This window comes from Oncorhynchus gorbuscha, linkage group LG19 (genome assembly GCF_021184085.1).
Source record: "Oncorhynchus gorbuscha isolate QuinsamMale2020 ecotype Even-year linkage group LG19, OgorEven_v1.0, whole genome shotgun sequence".
Classification (NCBI taxonomy): Eukaryota; Metazoa; Chordata; class Actinopteri; order Salmoniformes; family Salmonidae; genus Oncorhynchus; species Oncorhynchus gorbuscha.
This window is the reverse complement of record NC_060191.1, coordinates 34,324,594-34,346,924: the sequence shown is the minus strand read 5'-3', so window position 1 is coordinate 34,346,924 and position 22,331 is coordinate 34,324,594. Positions and strand designations below refer to the sequence as shown.

Below are 22,331 nucleotides of genomic sequence, written 5' to 3'. Positions count from 1 at the left end.
TGTGGATGCCAACATTCCAGTAAAATCCAGACATGGGAACCACTGGAAAAACACAACAGAGTGTGTGTGTGTGTGTGTGTGTGTGTGTGTGTGTGTGTGTGTGTGTGTGTGTGTGTGTGTGTGTGTGTGTGTGTGTGTGTGTGTGTGTGTGTGTGTGTGTGTGTGTGTGTGTGTCCAAGGGTTTGCAAAAGAGATAACTGTATGAAAGTAAATGTGAATGCACGCAAGTGTGTGCGAGTTTTAGGTGTCTGTGTAGAGTGAATTCATGCAACTTTTAGAGGGCAAAGCTGAGAGGATCATGCCTAAGTGGCGAGGACGCTGGCTGTAGGTCTGTAGCGGTGACCGTATTACCGCCACGGCGGTCATGAAGGCAGTCAAATTCCATGTGACCGTTTAGTCACGGTAATTAGGCTTCTCCGAGCTCTTGATGCTGCTGCTGGTCATTAGTAGCCTACTAAACTTGCTAACTGCCTGGTACGCAGGGCTCCCATTGTCCCTCTCAGCTCTCTGACATCAATGCAAATGTATTCGAAAAATGTATCTAACACTTCATGAGAGCCCATGAGATCATGTTGCACAACATTTCTATAGTCTATGCGATTGCACAAGAAAACAGCGTGATGGGATCCTCCTCTTTTTAGTAGAGGCCATCAGCTTTCTATAGGTTAGGCCTACTATATTTAAATTATTTTTTTTAGGGTGCATTACAGCCACACAAAGGGAATGCCACCGTGAAATTCTGGGCTCATCAAGTGCTTGTCAAATTGTGAATGAGAGACTGATGTAGTGTGTACAGCCTGCAGAAAAAACTAAGCACAGCTCATGCCCATTAAGTAGCGGTTTTTAAATCATCATCAGAGTCACGTCACGCAGAATTACAATGTATTAAAAATCAAAACATATATACGCAACGTTTGTAGAACAACTAAAGTTACATTAACAACTCTAAATTAAGCATATAGGAATACCTATTTCTTGTTAACCGCTCAACACAGAATAGCCGCATCACTCAAATCGTTTGGAGAAAATATCCTTTATTTTATTCTGTTTTGTTCAATTGTATCAGGGATGCAAACTGCTGAGGGCCCAAAAAGGTGACACTTTTTTTTGTTGCACTGAAACATGCAAGAAATCCCTGCTAGGGAGAAACTAATTACACAACAAAGAATATGATATTGCAGTTAGCCATGACAGCCTTTATAATAGAACGCTTGTGACCACACATAAATATTACACATGGGAAAAAAACATCTTAAAGTAGAAATAGAATTTGCTCTATTATAGTGGCCACTATAGACATCGATCAAGTGTACAAGTCTACGTGTGCAAAAATAACATTCACTGAGTACAACCCCCCCCCCCCCTCACTCACACATGTGTTACTGTCAACTTCAACACAACAAAAACACTATGGGCTACACTGCATATGGTTACATTGTACAATTTCTGCCTGTGGACATCTGTTCTACAATGTGCCAGCAAAAGTGAGAAAGAGGGGAAAATGTGTGGTGTTCCTTCCACATCTATCGTGGCATCCAGCTTAAGCCAGGCCCAGCTCCAGCTACACTTGATCCCTGAATCCACTTGTCTACCAAGCAACGCCTCATTGTCACCTAATTCTCTCATTCTGAAAAATAACTAAATGTTTTCACAGTATGTGGTTAACAGATAGCAGTTAGCTCGTTAGCTAGTTAACATTTCACACAGATTGCCAGGGTCAAGTAAGCAACCAACGCGTCATAACTTGAGGAGCGGCAAGGAGTCGTTTTCCGGTAAATACTAGAGCGGATTGATTAGGTTACTAACGTTAGCTCATCTGATGTTGTGACGTTAGCTAGCTCACGCTAGCTGTCTGACTTTACTAGCCAGCTAATTTTCACACCATAAACTCAATTACTTGATCAGATGAGTTGTTGTTGCTCAACATTTCTCTGGCTAGCTAACGGAGAATTCGATCCAGCTAGCTGCTGTAACTGACAAGATGCCTTTCCAGAGTGTGTCCTGATGCTGTAACAAGTAAGTAAGTTGGTTGTCTCTTCTTTCTTTAACTTCTTGGATATAGGAGGCGCTTTTTAATTTTTGGATGAAAAACGTTCCCGTTTTAAACAAGATATTTTGTCACAAAAAGATGCTCAACTATGCATATAATTGACAGCTTTGCAAAGAAAACACTCTGACGTTTCCAAAACTGCAAATATATCGTCTGTGAGTGCCACAGAACTGATGTTACAGAAAAAACCCAGATAAAAATCCAATCAGGAAGTGCCGCATTTTTTGAAACCACCTCATGCCAATGACTCCTTATATGGCTGTGAAGGAGCTAGGAGTCAGCTTACGTTTTCCCCAAGATGTCTGCAGCATTGTGACGTATTTATAGGCATATCATTGGAAGATTGACCATAAGAGACTACATCTACCAGGTGGTCGCTTGGTGTCCTCCGTCGCAATTATTGCGTAATCTCCAGCTGCAATATTTTTCCGTTTGCTTCTGATGAGAAGCCAACTACCACCACTGATAGATTATCGAATAGATATGTGAAAAACACCTTGAGGATTGATTTTAAACAATGTTTGCCATGTTTCTGTCGATATTATGGAGCTAATTTGGGAAAAAAGTTTGGCGTTGTAAGTCACAGTATTTTTCTTTTCTATTTTTCTTAGCCAAACGTGATGAACAAAATGAACATTTGTTATCTAACTAAGAGTCTCGTCATTGAAAACATCCGAAGTTCTTCAAAGGTAAATTATTTTATTTGAATGTTTTTCTTGTTTTTGTGAAAATGTTGCCTGCTGAATGCTAGGCTTAATGCTATGCTAGGCCATCAATACTCTTACACAAATGCTTGTGTAGCTTTGGTTGAAAAGCATATTTTGAAAATCTGAGATGACAGTGTTGTTAAGAAAAGGCTAAGCTTGTGTTTGAATATATTTATTTCATTTCATTTGCGATTTTCATGAATAGGAAACGTTGCGTTATGGTAATGAGCTTGAGGCTATGATTACGCTCCCGGATACGGGATTGCTCGACGCTAGAGGTTAAATCGCTGGCTGCATTGCATTCTATTGTTAAGTGAACGATTGGCTGAACCTTGGATACAGCCAGTATTTCTCCAAACGCGCATCACTCGTTCACTTACAGCCAGTAGTGATCCAACCCCCCCATCGGATCGACACAAATCACGTAGATCACCTATTTTGGATTCAAAACGGCAAATTTCACCTGAAAAGGTGACTAGTTTACATCCCTGTTGTATTCTTCATACTATAAAATAATGCCATGGAATTCTAAGTAAATCTTGTCTGCTGAACGAACTAGTGTAGCCCATAGCCATTTGGCATAGCCAGATCAGGAGAACTCAGAATATGCTATTCTGGCCTTCTGAAATTTTCTTCACATCATGCTTTAGATCAGTCTAAAATAAATACTGGATTTATTGTGAAGGTGTTAGGCTAGATTACATGGATGTATTAGACATTTTAAAATGCAGATGTTCCAAACGTCTGCATCAGTGGCATGTAGGCTGTGTGTGGACGCCAGGGGAGGCTAAATGTGTTTGTTAATCAATGGTCAATTAACGTGAAACCGCTGAAGAAACGTTGTGACCAGCCACATCCCTAGCTGAGGGTTTGTGATTCTGTAAGTGGGCCAAGCCCGTTTTATTTAGGGGTGGAGTAATGGAAGTGACCTTCAGAGTGTGTGTGTCACCTGGTTACTGTGATAGACAATACATGCTCTGTGTTTGTCTGTGTCCTGTCCTCACCCTTTTCAGAGTGCTCCCATTCAGCCCGATGGGAGGGGAGCCACTGAATTGCCCTGCTAAACCAAGCACACACCCTCTCCCTCTCAGGAGAAGAACAGGGAAAGGACAACAGCACATTTCCTCCACTCACACGTTCATTCTAGCCACTCACTTTTTCCTTTAGGGGTTCATTCACACGCTCATCCTCCAATGTGTCTTTCATGTCAACAGTTACTATAGTTCATTTTTGTTTATTTGGCTAACTTTATTTGCAAAACTATAAAACGTTCCTTGCATTGTCTGTTGTGACAGGGATTGTTATGTTGGGCCTCTAAAGTGGAGGAGGACTTCACGGGTCCAAAAAGTCAGACACATTCCGAAATGGACCTGGGGCTTTCCCACCCGGATCCGATATACATTTGAGACCCGTTCTGAATGGACCCGAGGATAACTAGACCAATTCTGTATAGATCTGGTCAGATCCAGACCCGGTCAAGTCAGAGTGAGGGAAGCAGCAGAAGTCAATTTGTAAGCTACTTTGTTAACCAGAGCTGATAAATCACTGGGGCGAGACGCTCTAACAGGCAGAGGCGTGTCCTTGCGCTGTGTGTACTGTGAGTGAGTGACACGAGGTGGAGGGAGGAGAGATAGCAACCAACCATAGACTAACTTCTAACTTGTTATAGCTCGGTAATTTATCATCCAACATGATTACGTACACGACATGACCAGACGTATGAGGACACCTGCTCGTCAAACAAGACATTCCTTTTCTGCTATAACTCTTCTGGGAAGGCTTTCCACTTGATGTTGGAACTTGCTTCCATTCAGCCACGAGCATTAGTGAGGTCGAGCACGGATGTTGGGCGATTAGACCTGGCTCGCAGTCGGTGTTCCAACCCCAAAGGTGTTCGATGGGGTTGAGGCCAGGGCTCTGTGCAGGCCGGTCAAGTTCTTCCACACCAATCTCGACAAACCATTTCTGTATGGACCTCGCTTTGTGTATGGGGACATTGTCATGCTGAAACAGGAAAGGACCTTCCCCAAACTGTTGCCACAAAGTTGGAAGCACAGAATTGTCTAGTATATCATTGTATGCTGAAGTGTTAAGATTTTCCTAGTCCGAACTATCAAAAAAAAGTCCCCACCATTATTCCTCGTCCACCAAACTTTACAGTTGGCACTACGCATTCGAGCAGGTAGTATTCTCCTGGCATCCGCCAAGCCCAGATTCGTCCACTGGATGGCCAAACGGTGAAGCGTGATTCATCACTCCAGAGAACGAGTTTCCACTGCTCCAGAGTCCGATGGCTACGAGCTTTACAGAACTCCAGCTGACACTTAGTATTGTACATGGTGATCTTAGGCTTGTGGGCGGCTACTCGGCCATGGAAACCCATTTCATGACATTCACGACGAAACGTTGCTTCCAGAGGTAGTTTGGAACTCTGTAGTGAGTGTTGCAAACAAGGGCAGATTATTTTTACACACTACACGGTTCAGCACTCTGCGGTCCCGTTCTGTGAGCTTGTGTGGCCTACCACTTCACGGCTTGGCGTTGTTCCTAGACGTTTCCACTTCACAATAACAGCACTTACAGTTGACCGGGGACAGCTCTAGCAGGGCAGAAATTGGACAAACAGACCATCCTATCATGGTGCCATTTTGAAAGTCACTGAGCTCTTCAGTAAGGCCATTCTACTGCCAATGTTTGTCTATGGAGATTGCATGGCTGTGTGCTATACACCTGTCAGCAACAGGTGTGGCTGAAATAACCAAATCCATCCATTTGAAGGCGTGTCCACATACTTTGTATATATAGTGTAGTACCTGTCTTGACTGCATCAAAACCTGGTGCGGCAGGAAGCCTAGTGGTTAGAGTGTAGGGGCGGCAGGTAGCCTAGTGGTTAGAGTGTAGGGGCGGCAGGTAGCCTAGTGGTTAGAGTGTAGGGGCGGCAGGTAGCCTAGTGGTTAGAGTGTAGGGGCGGCAGGTAGCCTAGTGGTTAGAGTGTAGGGGCGGCAGGTAGCCTAGTGGTTAGAGTGTAGGGGCGGCAGGTAGCCTAGTGGTTAGAGTGTAGGGGCGGCAGGTAGCCTAGTGGTTAGAGTGTAGGGGCAGCAGGTAGCCTAGTGGTTAGAGTGTAGGGGCGGCAGGTAGCCTAGTGGTTAGAGCGTTGGATTTGTAACCGTTAAGGTTGCAAGATCGAATCCCCCGAGCTGACATGGTAAGAATCTGTCGTTCTGCCCCTGAACACGGCAGTTAACCTACTGTTCCTAGGCCGTCATTGAAAATAAGAATGTGTTCTTTAACTGACTAGCCTAGTTACAGAGAAGATAGTTAGCTAAGCTATTTGAGGCTTGCATGCACTTTCTACCAGTCCTACAGTTACCAATAACAACAACTCCATTCAGATGATTAAAATATCAGCCTAGTTGGCTCTTGGTCGCTGTAGCATGTCCTTCTTTAACTTTGTAACTCCATCTTCCATTGATTAGATGATTTCCTAACTTGCTTTGCCACACACTGAGGCACTATCACTGTAGTGCCGCTTTGATTGGCCAACAACAACAACAACAAGCTACACGCGCCACTCCGCATAGGCTATTCTCGGAGCAGCGGCGACATACTGCTCGTGTTTTATCCACAACACTCTGTCCATCGCGGTTGTAATCTACTACGGAGTCAAAAATTTTCCCAAACTGGAGAGTTAAACGATGATGGAGGACCCTCCTATTCTGATTTATCAACCCCCCCACCGTACAAAACTAGTTCCCGGCTGCGCTTCATGAAAGGATAGTTTGAAATGTGCCATTTAAGATTAGAATTTTGATTACAACATGTGTATAGGCTGTAGTTCTTTTCACGGAATAACCTACAGAGTTTTTGCAGATCAGATTTAATCAACAGCCAATGGCATAGAACGCAGCGTACGTATAGCCTATAGGGCTAGTGTATTTAAAAAAAACTTTTGATGTATTCATTCAGGTTCACAGTGTGGACCTGAACCGAGGTCCCCGTTCAGTATGAATACGTGTACCGTTACACCCTTACTGTAGGGGCTGGCTCGGTTTGGCCTCTGGGCTGGCTCGGTTTGGCCTCTGGGCTGGCTCGGTTTGGCCTCTGGGCTGGCTCGGTTTGGCCTCTGGGCTGGCTCGGTTTGGCCTCCGGTTTGGCCTCTGGGCTGGCTCGGTTTGGCCTCTGGGCTGGCTCGGTTTGGCCTCTGGGCTGGCTCGGTTTGGCCTCTGGGCTGGCTCGGTTTGGCCTCTGGGCTGGCTCGGTTTGGCCTCTGGGCTGGCTCGGTTTGGCCTCTGGGCTGGCTCGGTTTGGCCTCTGGGCTGGCTCGGTTTGGCCTCTGGGCTGGCTCGGTTTGGCCTCTGGGCTGGCTCGGTTTGGCCTCTGGGCTGGCTCGGTTTGGCCTCTGGGCTGGCTGCAGACATCCTTTTTACGCCTCCTTTCATCCGCCCTCCTCTCCGTCCCGCCACCTCTCTGTCTGGGTTTATTAGCCAATCTCTCTCTCCCACGATGATAACAGGGTCTACTGTTCTAGAGGGAATAAACACAACTTCCCTCACGCCATCACTCTCAGGCCCACTCCAAGGGGACAAGGAACAAAAAGATGTCAACCAACAGTGCACAATTATTTCTCTCTTTCTCTCATACACATATTCACAGACATTTGTCATCATTAGTGTACCGCCACTGGCCCAGAGAGACATGCACACACACATCATTAGGAGAGACAACAGCCCCACCCGCCGAAACAACAAACAGCCTGCGTCTCTCTCAGAAACACCCCCTTCTCTTCCTGAACATACTATATAGTATAACCACATGGCCTTTGCAGCAGCTCCATCACACCAAATCGGATTTCGAAATGGGGAGGAAAAAATGCACACACTGGTACAGTACCATAAAATCTGTCCAAATGGCATTCGTGGAATGACCACATGCTACACCCACTTCACATTAAAACAATGACTCTACAGTGGAGACAGAATCTGAACTGTGGGGAGGTGGACTGGACTGCACAAACGCATACAGGGTGGGAGGGACGTTCGCACGCCTCTAGACACATTCCAGAGCAAAAGAGAGAGGGAGAGTGAAAATAGAGAATGAAAGCGGGGGGGATAAGGATGAGCAGATAGACATGGGTGTGACTGGCCAGCTCCAAAACGGAAACATCCTCAGAGACAGAGGAAGTGGAATTAAGCAAATGACCACAGCTTTCCTGGTGCTGTTGGGTTGTACCCATTCATCCATTCCAAAATGTTATCAATGCATACTTAAAAACGTCGCTTCAACCATAAATGGAATAGTTGAGGATGTATTTTATTATATCCTGACCAGCTGGATTCTAGTCATGCCTACTGTCTGATTCATAGCGACAGTCATCGCCCTGACCACACAGACCAGTACACACTCACTTACTTCCCTGAGCGCACTTACTTCCTGTCCTTAGGCCGCACCTCCACTCACGCAATGGGAAGGGCCAGGGCAAGCAAGAGCCAAACAACTCATCTCCCAATGAAACACAGATGGAACCGAGCAAAGATCAGATGTCCTGCTGCCCTCTCTTCATCCAGTGAGCAAACCAGTATGCAAACACAGACACACACACACACACATCACTTCAACACTCCTGAACACAATCACGGGCAGCTCCATCATACGCTGCCAGTCATTCACTCAAGTAACCCGGGTCGAAGCAGCTTTGCACTTCTCGGAGCTCTACCAATGAGTGACAACATGGTGATCCCAACCATGTGTGTGGGGGTTGTACAAGTCTAACGTCGAGCCCTCCTCAACACATAAAAGAGAGAGAATCCGCAGTTTCTTTTTCCCTTTATCCAGGAATTCCTCCTTCCTCTATAGAACATTTCACTCTCTGCGTGACAGGGCTCTTTGTGGAAGTCCCCTCACATCTTAACTCGCACACGGCCCTGTCCATTACGGCTCCATGTGCACGAGCACGGTTTGAGAGAGAGCTAGAGAACGGGTGAAATAAAGACAGCTAGGCTTGCTAGCGCTTCTCGGTGGAAACAGCAGAGGCAAATACAGAGGAAAATAAGAACGTGGAGAACAGCAAATCAAGAGGGCCTCAGTTGCACCCACATATCCCAAGGGGTTGGGGAAATGCTTTGCCAGGGGATCTCTGCATGCGTGATTTGCTCATCTACCTGTTCTATTGATTCAGCACAGCATCGGTTTCGAAATGTGAATGACCTAATTAGAACCAAGGAGGGTATAAGGGGTCAGAAATCAATACATGTTAAAAACAGCACACCAGTAAGGGCTGAGGGCATTTTAGCTTGACATTTGTTATTCCAGGCCTGGGCTTATAGCCTTCTCTGACCGAGTCACTCCTACATGTTTGGCCTTGACTACAGCGTGAGAACTCTGAGATGACCTCAAGGAGGCAGACCTATTCTTTCATGTGGCTCTTGGGGTGTGAAGATGTTTTCCCCAGTCTTACCGTATCTAACCTAACAGCGCAGGGGGTCGCGTTAATGCAGAATTCAGAGTTTTTCCCGCGCAGAAATGTCTTGCTGTTTTTTCTAAATATGCTTCTTATTTCAATATCTGCTCAGGTTAATTTTGTGCTTCAGTTGCCCTTTCTGCACTCTTGAGAATTCACTAAGGGGTACTCGATCAGCAGACAGCGCTCCGACTAATGTGTCGTTACTTTTGTCTGGTACTTTTCTCTGTGTTGCCTACTTTTCCTCGGGGAAAATGAAAGATTGAAGGAACAATGTCATATTTACCATCTCCAGCACCAGCACAACATCAACGGAAATTGCATGATTCTATGTTTTGTAGAGAAAGATAAGTGCTTTCAATGACGTCAACCAATTAGCAGGCAACGCCTACTCGCTATTGGTCAAAGTCACAGCAAATCATGCGACGTCATTGGAAACCCTTCTCTACGACTAAACCTAGAAACGTACCATTTTCACATATATTGATGTTGGGGTGGCGCTGGAGATGATGAATATGAAGTAGAACAATTCTGAAGCAAAACATTAGGAAATGTATCGGACTCTGTTTTTTTGCAACAAAAAAAAAAGACCTTGCTTTTTCACGAGTTCATTTACTGGTGTGGCTGCTAAGCCAAACAGTGCTGCACTTCTGTTGTCACCTGATGAACAACACTATTTTCTGCCGAATGCGTTGCACTAATATACACTACATGACCAAACATATGTGGACACCTGCTCGTCGAACACCTCATTCTAAAATCATGGGGATTAATATACACAGTTTGCTCTCCCTTTGCTGCTATAACAGCCTCCGCTCTTCTGGGAAGATTTTCCACTAGATGTTGGAACACCACGGAGACTTGCTCCCATTCAGCCACAAGAGCGTTAGTGAGGTCAGGCACTGATGTTAGAAGATTAGACCAGGATCGCAGTCTGCTTTCATACCAATGGTGTTCTATGGGCTTGATGTCAGGGCTCTGTGCAGGCCAGTCAATTTCTTCCACACCATTTTTTTTTGTTAAACAGTTCTATATGGGCCTCGCTTTTTTCACGGGGGCATTGCCATGAAACAGGAAAAGGCCTTTCCCAAAACTGTTGCCACATAGTTGGAAGCACAGAATCATCTCTAGAATGTCATTGCATGCTATAGCATTAAGATATCCCACTGGAACCAAGGGGCCTAGCCCAAACCATGAAAAACAGCTCCAGAACATTACTCCTCCTCCACCAAACTTTACAGTTGGCACTAAGTATTCTGGCAGGTAGCATTGTCCTGGCATCCGCCAAACCCAGATTCGTTCATCGGACTGCCAGATGGTGAAGCATGATTTCACCGCCCCCAGAGAATGTGTTTCCACTGCTCCAGAGTCCAATGGCGGTGAGCTTTACACCCCTCTAGCCAACGCTTGGCATTGTGCATGGTGACTTGTGTGCTCCAGACAAACAGTTATAGTGCTGACGTTGCTTCCAGGGACAGTTTGGAACTCGGTAGTGAGTGTGCAACCGAGGACAGGCGATTTGTACGCGCTACGTGCTTCAGCACCCGGCGATCCCGTTCTGTGAGCTTGTCTGGACTACCAATTTGCAGCTGAGCCATTGTTGCTCCTAGACGTTTCCACTTCACAATAACAGCATAACTGGGGCAGTTCGATCAAGGCAGAAATTATACAAACGGACTTGTTGGAAAGGTGGCGTCCTATGACAGTGCCACGTTGAAAGTCACTGTAGGGCTCTTCAGTAGGGCTATTCTACTGTCAATGTTTGTCTATGGAGATTGCATGGCGGTGTGCTCGATTTATCTGTCAGCAACTGGTGTGGTTGAAATAGCCAAGACCACTCATTTGAAGGGGTGTACACATACTTATGTATATAGTGTTTTTTCCGTGAAAAACTATAGCTGCATGCCTCTGATCACTCTATTGAAGATAAAAACTTTCAATATAATTAAAGTCATTAAAACTTGTTTTTCAACCACTCCACAAATGTCTCATTAACAAACTATGGTTTTGGCAAGTCAGTTAGGACATCTACTTTGTGCATGACACAAGTAATTTTTCCAACAATTGTTTACAGATAGATTATTTCACTTATAATTCACTGTATCACAATTCCAGTGGGTCAGAAGTTAACATACACTAAGTTGACTGTGCCTTTAAACAGCTTGGAAAGTTACAGAAAATTATGGCTTTAGAATCTTCTGATAGGCTAATTGACATAATTTCAGTCAATTGGAGGTGTAGCTGTGGATGTTTTTCAAGGCCTACCTTCAAACTCAGGGCCTCTTTGCTTGACATCATGGGAAAATCAAAAGAAAACAGCAAAGACCTCAGATTAAAAATTGTTTGGTTCATCTTTGGGAGCAATTTCCAAACGCCTGAAGGTACCACTTTCATCCGTACAAACAATAATACGTAAGTATAAACACCATGGGACCATGCAGCCGTCATACCGCTCAGAAAGGAGAAGCGTTCTGTCTCCTAGAGATGAACGTACTTTGTGAGAAATGTGCAAATCAATCCCAGAACAACAGCAAAGTACCATAGGAAGATGCTGGAGGAAACAGGAACAAAAGTATCTATATCCACAGTAAAACGAGTCCTATATCGACATAACCTGAAAGGTTCGCTCAGCAAGGAAGAAGCCACTGCTCCAAAACCGCCATACAAAAGCCATACTAAGGTTTGCAACTGCACAGAGAAAAGTCCTCTGGTCTGATGAAACAAAAATAGAACTGCTTGGCCATAATGACCATCGTTATGTTTGGAGGAAAAAGGGGGAGGCTTGGAAGCCAAAGAACACCCTCCCAATCGTGAGGCACAAGGGTGGCAGCATCATGTTGTGTGGGTGCTTTGCTGCAGGAGGAGCTGGTGCACTTCACAAAATAGATGACATCATGAGGGAGGAAAATTGTGGATTTATTGAAGAAACATCTCAAGACATCAGTCAGGAAGTTAAAGCTCAGTCGCAAATGGGTCTTCCAAATGGACAATGACCCCAAACACATTTCCAAAGTTGTGGCAAAATGGCTTAAGGACAACAAAGTCAAGGTATTGAGTGGCCATCAGAAAGCCCTGTCCTCAATCCTATAGAAACAATGTGGACAAAACTGAAAAAGCTTGTGCGAGCAAGGAGGCCTACAAACCTGACTCAGTTACACCAGCTCTGTCAGGAGGAATGGGCCAAAATTCACCCAACTTATTATGGGAAGCTTGTGGGAAGGCTACCCGAAAAATTTGACCCAAGTTAAACCATATAAAAGCAATACTACCGAATAAAAAAAAGTTGTGATCCTAACTGACCTAAGACAGGGAATTTTTACTAGGATTAGTGAAAAACTGAGTTCAAATCTAGTTGGCTAAAGTGTATGTAAACTTCCGACTTCAACGGTTGTACAAGCCTATGGGAAAGAGTAGTTTTAGCCATGACGAAGGTCACTTACTGTATACAGCCTTATGGCTGGGGCCAAAATTGTGTGTGTGGATGGCTAGTCGGATGGATCTGCACGGGTTTATACGACACCTCCAGCAGAATTTTATTCTGACATCTGCTATGGGCTAGGGCATCTCGAAGATATTCCATACACTGGACTGATGGCAGATTTTAGGAACGGAATGTAAATATGCCGGTCTGTGGCTCAGAGGGAGTTTTCTGTAAGGCCTGCCTAGTGCGAGATAAATTGTAATGAGACACCTCTGCCATGGATCCGAACGCGGGTCTGGTGGCATTTCTTAGTAACCCTGGATCCAGGCATTCTTTGGAGGGGTAGATTGTGGATTTTGCTCAATGAGAAAGTTTATTTTTTGAACATAGGATCAATGTTGATCACAGTTGTTTCTTGTTGAAGACGTAGCAACTAACATTAGCTTGCTATTGTGTTCCTCTGTTTCGTAATGACTTTGTGGCTATTTCTTTCTAGTTGGCAAAATAAGTGAGCAAGATTTTGTTTGTGTACTGCCATATGTCACTAACATTGCCAACTCACTGGAATGGGCTAGTAAATATCCTAAACCTAGCCAGCTACACAGTGATAGCCGCAAGCTAAAACCAGGGAGAGAGGGAGGAACGAATTCACATTCTGCTTCATCTACTGCTGGCTTGCTAATGTTGAGTCAAATATGTTTTTCACATTGAATTGATTAGATTAGATTTTTATTCTATAAAGATTACAATTGTGTCAATATGTTGTAAAAATTCTAAAAACAAATCCTCACAGCTGTTTTCCATACTAAAAAGTGAAAATGCCACTTGGTGGCCACAAGCTTACAATGGACATACAGTAAGCTACAGACAATATGTTCCTCCAACATGTGACCATGACCATCTAGCGTTCAGGACTTTCCATCAGTCTTTGTGGTTTTTATATGCAGGGAGCATATATTGTACATTTATAAACTAACAAATAATTTTTCAAGTTAGAACTCATGAATATTAGTTATTATAAAAACTGGGTGGTTCGAGCCCTGAATGCTGATTGGCTGACAGCCGTGGCATATCAGACCATATACCACGGGTATGACAAAAGTTATTTTTAATGCTCTAACTACGTTGGTAAACAGTTTATAATAGCAATACAGCACCTCTGTGGTTTGTGATATATGGCCAATATACCGCAGCTAAGGGCTGTATCCAGGCACTCTGCGTTGCGTCGTGCGTAAAGAACAACCCATAGCCTTGGTATATTGGCCATATAACACACTCCCTCGGGCCTTATTGCTTAATTATTTGAATGCACAGAGATACCGTGACTAGTTCCTGGGGCCCAATGTCGTGCCATTCATCCACCGTGCCATTCATCCACCGCCATCACCTCATGTTTCAGCATGATAATGCACGGCTGGATGCTGAAAATGTCCCAGTTCTTCCATGGCCTGCATACTCACCAGACATGTCACCCATTGAGAATGTTTGGGTTGCTCTGGATCGACGTCTATGACAGCGTGTCCCAGTTCCCGCCAAAATCTAGCAACTTCGCACAGTCATTGAAGAGGAATGGGACAACATTCCACAGGCCACAATCAACAGCCTGACCAACTATTTGCGAAGGAAATGTGTCACACTGCATGAGGCAAAGGTGGTCACACCAGATACTGACTGGTTTTCTGATCCACGCCCCTACCTTTTTTTGAAGGTATTTGTGACCAACAGATGCATATCTGTATTCCCATTCATGTGAAATCCATAGATTAGGGCCTAATGAATTTATTTAAATAGACTGATTTCCTTATATGAACTGTAACTCAGTCAAATCTTTAAAATTATTACATGGTGCATTTATATTTTGGCTCAGTATACATAAATATCTGTTAGGGTCCATAATCTGCTACATGGACTTGTGGAGTTGCAGGAAATTGGTAAAAAAAAAGAAAGATCAATCAAATTCAGCCTCTCCGCCCACCCATTGCCAAACACCCTACCACACCCACCACCTAAGCCCCCTTTCATGCAGAAAAACCCCTGTTGTAGAGACGTATAGCCCTAACAGCAACCTTACTAAGTCCGATAACTCTGTTTAAAAGCTTTGTGGACAGTGGGACATTTCTCCCTCTCTCAGTGCAGGGAGGACATTGTTCTGTGGCGAGGAAGGTCTACTCAACATCTGTGTTTATCCTCCAGCTAAAACCAACAGGCTATATTTACCCCAGTCAAACAGGCCTGGGGAAAGCCTGCAGGGGAATAACCACTGGGTCTGGAAGAAGTGCTCGCTCTCCCTCCCTATCCGAAAAGTGAATCTATAAAACACCTCGGGGGCTCGTGCCTGAGGGAGTGAGGAGAGGGGATGATGTTTTATGACAGTAAAGGAGCCATAAAGTAGATCCTAATTTTAACGAACATCCTGCTCCTTTTTTATATAACTCAAACTGTTGAAACTGTCATACATGCTGAGTCACATACGGGCTTCAAGGGACGGCCAATACTTCAAAGAGATTCTGTGAGCAACACCGGTGCAGGTGGGTTAATGCCGATTGCATGCCGTGTATTTACATGGTAAGATCACAACGTCAATCGCAGATAAACACTTTATTTACTCTGGATGTGAGCGATATGTGCTCAAAACAACAACAACAACAAATGCACAAACGTACGATGCTCTCTCCAGCATGATGAGGGCCAGATGGTATCCCTAGCCCGGGGCTTGCTTCCTCCTCTCGGAGCTGTGATGCTACACTAATGAGCATGATGGATCATATGCTCTCTCTAATTCTCTCTTTCTTTCTCTCTCTCGGAGGACCTGAGCCCTAGGACCGTGCCCCAGGACTACCTGACATGATGGCTCCTTGCTGTCCCCAGTCCATCTGACTGTGCTGCTGCTCCAGTTTCAACTGTTCTGCCTTATTATTATTTGACCATGCTGGTCATTTATGAACATTTGAACATCTTGGTCATGTTCTGTTATAATCTCTACCCGGCACAGCCAGAAGAGGACTGGCCACCCCACATAGCCCCGGTTCCTCTCTAGGTTTCTTCCTAGGTTTTGGCCTTTCTAGGGAGTTTTTCCTAGCCACCGTGCTTTTACACCTGCATTGTTTGCTGTTTGGGGTTTTAGGCTGGGTTTCTGTACAGCACTTTGAGATATCAGCTGATGTACGAAGGGCTATATAAATAAATTTGATTTGATTTGATTTGATTTGATTTGATCAGTCTGTCGGCCGCATCTTATGTGACGCCGTGCAGTATATTGTTCATTTCTATTAACCTTTATTTAACCAGGACGTCCCCAGGGGTCAGGGAGAAACCTGGCAAGAAACAGTATAGATCTAAAATGACAAAACAGAGAGGGAGGACTACCCGTGTGGTGGTTATTAAGACTCAAACTGTGCTGTCAGAATAGCTGAAACGGAAAAATACTAAGTGGAAGATAAAGAAATCAAATCGATAGGGCTTGTGTAGTCTACTTTTAGAGAAGACACCCGACACTCAAGCCATGTTCGATTCATTTGATGAAAATTGTTTTAACTCAACAGCTGAGAAACATGCTGACCAACCCGCTCTCGTTGGGGGGCGTGAGGCTTGCAAAAATACATTTACACATACATGTTATTCAATCATTGCAGCGACAGCGAGTGTCTGCATGGCTAGGCGTTAAAATAGAAGTTTGTTCTATTTGATGCTCGATGCGCTGCTAGTCCTGCCTCTCAAATTTCCTTATTGGTTTTTAGGAGCATATACCAAAGTGGGTGATTGAAAGATGCACTGACATCCACACTCCTGTCGGTTGTAGTAATGCACCGTAAAGTTGGTTACCAACCGCCATATAAAAGTCCAAAAAGGAAAAAGAAGCATGTAGGAAGGAGGAGAGATGACGAGAAACAAATGAGGTTTCTAGTTTTATCTGTGGATGAATTGTCAAAGTAGAGGACCTTGTGCATTTTAAGGCAAAATAACAACCCAATGTTTATATCTCAGGACAAACTAGCTAGCAACACCAGGACAAATTAGCTATCAACAGCAAGCTAGCTAAATTGCCTTAAATGTTTAATGCTTTTCGGCCTGTGAATATAATTGGTTCAGAGTTTGTTTTGATATTTCAACCAGCGTGTCCTGACCGCTTCCGGTGTGGGTGAACAAAAATAAACGTGTGAGCGATGCCGGTTTGGTCAGCATGTAAGAGTGTACCCTTGAGAACCAGTTGAATCAGTGGTCTTTATCTTCAACAACAACAAAAAAACACATGAGTTCGATGAGTCATCAATGAGAGGGGTGGGTGAAATCATTAGGTTTACAGGTTAGAATGCAACGGGGGTCACAGAGATACAATTCCCTTTGTATTTTAAAGTCTTTTTACTTTATTTATAATGTAAGCCTAATCATAGAGACAGCAAGAAACTACGGCATATTCATCGAGATCATTTTGAACGGTTCCTTATGGAACTACATTGGGAAGCACTACTACAGGGTCCCAAGTAACCACAGAGAATTAACATAATAAATATAACATTTTGTTCAACCAAAACATGCTGCTTTTACGTTTTTTTAAAGTTAAGCTTTTCTCTCCAGAGGTGATTTAAGTCACTAATTATTTTAAAGCTGTACAGAAATGTTATCTTTGAAAGGCAATAAAGGCAGCATACAGTAGCCTATATGAAATGGACTAAACCAAAATATAACTATGAAATTTAGCAATTCATCAACAATAACTTGTCATCTAAATAAATATCCCAAAGCATGTAAAATGGCATAATATCACCTCTTAGTTCAGGTTTTGATTCAAGAACCTTAGTCAAAATATTTTCGCAGCACAGAATGAAGAAATAAAATAGTACTAAAATGTGTATTGGTTAGTTTCACCACTGTTGTGAGACATTGATAGAAATTCCCTGATGGAAATTATCCAAAAACGAAGTGTCTCAATTAAAACACTTCTATCGTTCAGCGATAGGCACCTGTAAAGTTGAAGCAGTAGGGATGAATGAGGGGATCTGAAGTTGGAATTAGAGGCACCTGGTGGTGGTTAATCAACTTCAACTGTGTTATTCAGAACTTCACAAGCACGCATTGCCTTTCTAACGTCATTTCTTTCAAATTAAGTGAATAGGCCAATGAGGAAACTGCAGCCGTGATTCGTGTAACATTAATGAGCTGATCTGAAACCCTCTGTTCTCAGAAAGCAGGGAAGTTAGTGGACCGGTACTGGCATTATCGTTATTCTATTAGTCACGGAGAGAAAGCAACCAAAATAAATTGTTAAGCACCGTCATATCTATGCTGCCCTCTGCATGAAAGGGCTATCCTAATATTTGTTATTTCCTGCGGCATTCAGTGCACAGGCATGTGGACTAATATACGACATGTATACGTTTCACCCCCCCCCCCCTCCCTTCCCACTGCACGCACACCCACCCACCCACCAGATGACTTTGAACAAAGTAGATGGATATCTTTGAATCAAGAGGATATTTTAACGTCACACAAACTCAATTTCAGAGTTAAGGGGAAACTACAACTGCCTAACATAAGATTGGTCAGGTGGCAGACACAACTGACCTTAACATGTCACAATGACAGCTGATCAGCATTGACACTGTGTGCGAACAGGTCAGCATGGCTTGCAAATATTGGTGAACTTTGTGGAGGTTTAAGTTTATGATTGAATGAAAGATGATTGATTGAAAATCAGTAAGACCACGTATGAGGGCTTTAGTTAATAAAATGATTTAGGTAGTTAGCATGCTAGCCAGAGTCACCCATACTAGGCACAACCACTTTCAGTGACCTAGTTAGTTAACTAGCTCGTTCGTAAGATTTACCCGTGAATCACACAACACCAAAACATTTTTGTCGTAGGCTGCCAAACACGAAACGTATAAACTACCCAACACAAATCCCCTAAAGAAAATAGTGTGTTTTGTGGACAATTCAATCAAAACAAAAATGAACCCACATTAGCAACTTTCTACTGCAGCACTTTTCAAAATTCTAAGCTCGATCAAACTAGGCTTGGTTTACATTCCCAAATGTTGTTGCGTTTCACTTAAGGTGACGATTATCCCATTGTCTGGAACTTGTCATTTTACCACAGCCGCTTGGCCTTTACAAGTGTGATTAAATCAAGTAGAGAAAGTACAAACCCGGAGTATGCAAAAATTACTATGCGCCTGCGTATTGGAAAGACGGCGGACCAGGAAGGATCGGGCTTTTTTTTGTTTGTTAATAAAACATGATTTCTGAGGCCGATGTACCGTGTTTTTAACTAGTTAACGGATTAATATGGGTCTAGGTGAGACGTATATCCTCTGCGTGTTTAGAAAGGTGCAGCGACGATTTTTTTTTAAAGAACCCGTGGTATGCAAGTTGTTGGCTGCATAGCAGGAATGAAGTTATAGCTCTCCGCTGGCCAGTTGCAAGCAGTGAGCAATGGTAGCGAAACGTTTACCCCGCTCGCCGACTCGCCACTTTTCAATGTTTGTTGAGGAGCCCGAACTATTACTCAAAACTACTTTTCAAATACGACTTGGGAGTGTTTTCTTACCTCTCGACGTTCTCGCACTTTCGAATAACTTATATCCCGTTAGAAATCCCCAATCCAAGGGGAAACATTGATCGAACAATATAGTGGACTGCTTGTTTCTTTCTCGCTCGCAAACGTTGCCAGGAATGCCCTCTCCGGAGTCCCGATCACACAAGCCAGGCGAAACCACCGCGCTGCGCTTAGCAAACGATCTCACGCCGCAATGCGCCTGTGCGAGCGTGGTTGTTGTAGTACCGATAGTAACATGTGAAGGGCAGTGTTCTACAACCGTAACATAGACGCGTTAGTAATGTTCATTGCAAAAAAACATGCAATAAGTGCTGTCGAAGCAATGTCTCGAAGAAACAACATCGCTGCTCAGAAATACGCAGTTGTGTTTTTGTGGGAAAACAGTTCCTAGCTACATTTGGCTGTAAAATCATTTCGCATCACGTTCATTGTCTATTTGGGGTTGTTGGTTATAGAGTTGGAGCCTACTTATGAGTAAATAGCGCAACCTTGTGGCAGTCAATGATAATCAAAGCATTTTTACACGTAAGCACAAATAGTGGCATACAGCATTTAAGTCATTTACATTTAAGTCATTTAGCAGACGCTCTTATCCAGAGCGACTTACAAATTGGTGCATTCACCTTATGACGTCCAGTGGAACAGTCACTTTACAATAGTGCATCTAAATCTTAAAGGGGGGGGGGGAATACTTATCCTATCCTAGGTATTCCTTAAAGAGGTGGGGTTTCAGGTGTCTCCGGAAGGTGGTGATTGACTCCGCTGTCCTGGCGTCGTGAGGGAGTTTGTTCCACCATTGGGGGGCCAGAGCAGCGAACAGTTTTGACTGGGCTGAGCGGGAGCTGTACTTCCTCAGTGGTAGGGAGGCGAGCAGGCCAGAGGTGGATGATAGCGTTTGGCTATTTTATTTTGGACATGACCTGAAAACACAAATCCCATCCTCTCCACTTTATATGCCTGCCAACCACTATGACGCAAAGGTGTCGTTTTCAATTCAATTCAAGGGCTTTATTGGCATGGGAAACATGTGTTAACATTGCCAAAGCAAGTGAGATAGACAACATACAAAGTGAATATATAAAGTGAAAAACAACAAAAATTAACAGTAAACATTACACATACAGAAGTTTAAAAACAGTAAAGACAATGTACAAATAGTTAAAGGACACAAGATAAAATGAATAAGCATAAATATGGGTTGTATTTACAATGGTGTTTGTTCTTCACTGGTTGCCCTTTTCTCGTGGCAACAGGTCACAAATATTGCTGCTGTGATGGCACACTGTGGAATTTCACCCAAAAGATATGGGAGTTTTTCAAAATTGGATTTGTTTTCGAATTCTTTGTGGATCTGTGTAATCTGGGGGAAATATGTCTCTCTAATATGGTCATACATTGGGCAGGAGGTTAGGAAGTGCAGCTCAGTTTCCACCTCATTTTGTGGGCAGTGAGCACATAGCCTGTCTTCTCTTGAGAGCCATGTCTGCCTACGGCGGCCTTTCTCAATAGCAAGGCTATGCTCACTGAGTCTGTACATAGTCAAAGCTTTCCTTGATTTTGGGTCAGTCACAGTGGTCAGGTATTCTGCCGCTGTGTACTCTCTGTGTAGGGCCAAATAGCATTCTAGTTTGCTCTGTTTTTTTGTTAATTCTTTCCAATGTGTTAAGTAATTATCTTTTTATTTTCTCATGATTTGGTTGGGTCTAATTGTGCTGTTGTCCTGGGGCTCTGTCGTTTTACTATTAAGCTGCATTACATTATTGCCACGTCATAATACGCCAATTTATCAAGGAAATATAATAATGTAGTCTGAATTTATATAGATTTTTATTTACATACTTTTTCTTAAATATATATATATTTTAATTCATAATACAAAATTATCAGCAACTTACATCGCAACATCAAACATGTCTAACAAAACAAAGTTATAAACTTTAAGGTTTTTAGAAAGTTTTTATTAAATGTATAAAAAAATAAACAAGAAAATACTAAATACATACAAATAAATAATAATAAAAAATAAAAACAATTATAGTGCAATTGTATTCACTCGGAATATCATGATAATGATTCAGGAAGATGTTACTGTTTTTGTTATTCACTGTGGATAATGTCTTAACAACATGATTCAGTTCAATCAAAAATATTAGTAATTTTGGTATAGAATTCTGGAATTTTTGTTTGTGTATAATGTATTTAGTATAAATTATTTTTTTAAATTACAATCATTTCAAGGGTCTTGTTATCATTGCAATATTATAGCCTTCATGTCAAAAATATGGGTTTTGTTCAAAATGGAAAATAATATTCTGCAAAATTATATCACAGATTTACATTCATAGAACAAGTGAGTAAGATTTTTCCCATCTTTTTCACAGAAAACGCAGATATCGTCAATAACCACACATTTGGACAACATAGAATTACATGGATATATCTTATGTAAAGTGCACTTCCTTAAATTGGTTTGGTATACAATATTTGTAAGGCATCAACCAAGCCAGACAATATCAGGAATAAGCATGTTCCATATCTTTTTTTTCCTCTGGGCGTAAGTTGGTTCCATGAATGGAAAATGTATCTTATGTATTTATTACAAAAAAAGGATTTGTTGGAATGGCTGGGAATGGCTTTGATCACAGAAATAAACTCTCTGAAAGGTATTGGAAACCCATCCAAAGTATAAATTGTTCATATGCAAGAATATTACCCCTGTTCTCAAAAACATCAACAACAAAGTCAATATTCCTCTCGTGCCAGCTAAGGTAGAACAATGATTTATTCTTTACAGTTATGTCTGAATTATTTCACAAAAGACCTTTATGTGGGGAAAAATTGTGCGGGAAACATATTTTCCAGGCCATTAAAGCTTATTGGTGAAACCTAGCCAATTTAGTGGGTTTATCTTTCAGGAATATAATTACATTTCAGTAAAAATGGAAGATATCCCAACTTATTAAACACATCGTTTGGAATGAAAGACCAAACTGATTCAGTATTGACCAAACATCTTTTCAACCAATTGATCTTGAAAGTGTTATTTATGTCACAAAATTCACCACTTCCAGACCGCCTTCACCTCTTTTATTAGAGAGGACTGGCTTGTTTTTGAAGTCAAGTCTTGTTGATATCTTTAC

At 42.8% G+C, this 22,331-nt stretch overlaps 1 protein-coding gene across 1 annotated transcript in view; it reads right to left on the bottom strand.

Moving 5' to 3' along the window:
• Positions 1-19,401, bottom strand: part of LOC124004880 (signal-induced proliferation-associated 1-like protein 3) — a 109,849-nt gene extending 90,448 nt beyond the window's left edge. The window contains exon 1 of the mRNA XM_046313704.1: positions 19,183-19,401. The gene's annotated coding sequence lies outside the window, so the exon portion shown is untranslated. The remainder of the gene's footprint in view (positions 1-19,182) is intronic.
• Positions 19,402-22,331: the final 2,930 nt, after the last annotated feature.